Here is a 660-nt window from a genome sequence, read left to right on the forward strand (position 1 = left end):
GCCAGACGTTATTGATTTTATGGCAGAGGCTGGGTGCCGGATGAAATTTGACCACGGGCTGCATTTGGCCCCCGGGCCGGACTTTGGACATGCCTGGTTTAAGGGGATGATTGCTTCCTTTTTGTTCCTGAATTGTGGGTCTTAATCTCCTTTTCATTAAGAGAATTAAAGAATCAGTGAAAAGAGAAAATCAGCTTTTTCCTTCCTCAAAATGCAACGATCACAAGGATCGCACACTTGACTCGTTTTATTTGCATTTGAGCAGTACTCTGCAAAAAGACAGTTGAGTGCTGAATGCTCATATTTTGCAGTTAAAAGGTGCAATGAACAAAGGACGTCATTGCTGATGACTGAACTTTTGACTTGAGCACCCATTGACTCTCTCGTATATGAATGCCTGTAATTTACCGTTCTATTAGTCCTTCCGAAAAAAAAAAAAACCCGGCATGACATCATTGCTGAATCATCCTAACAAGCCGGCCTTGTGTGGCCACTGGTGCAATGTTACACAAAATGCAATAGAGGCACACTTCTTCCATGCATGGGAAGTTCCACTCCAACTCAAATGTGAATTGACTCAGTGGGAATGGCTCCCACTACCTTACCCTCCCCCGATTTTTTTTTGAGGGGAGGGTCGCATCCCGCCCACACACCGCCATG

The sequence above is a fragment of the Corythoichthys intestinalis genome, chromosome 9 (genome assembly GCF_030265065.1).
Source record: "Corythoichthys intestinalis isolate RoL2023-P3 chromosome 9, ASM3026506v1, whole genome shotgun sequence".
In the NCBI taxonomy this organism is placed as follows: domain Eukaryota; kingdom Metazoa; phylum Chordata; class Actinopteri; order Syngnathiformes; family Syngnathidae; genus Corythoichthys; species Corythoichthys intestinalis.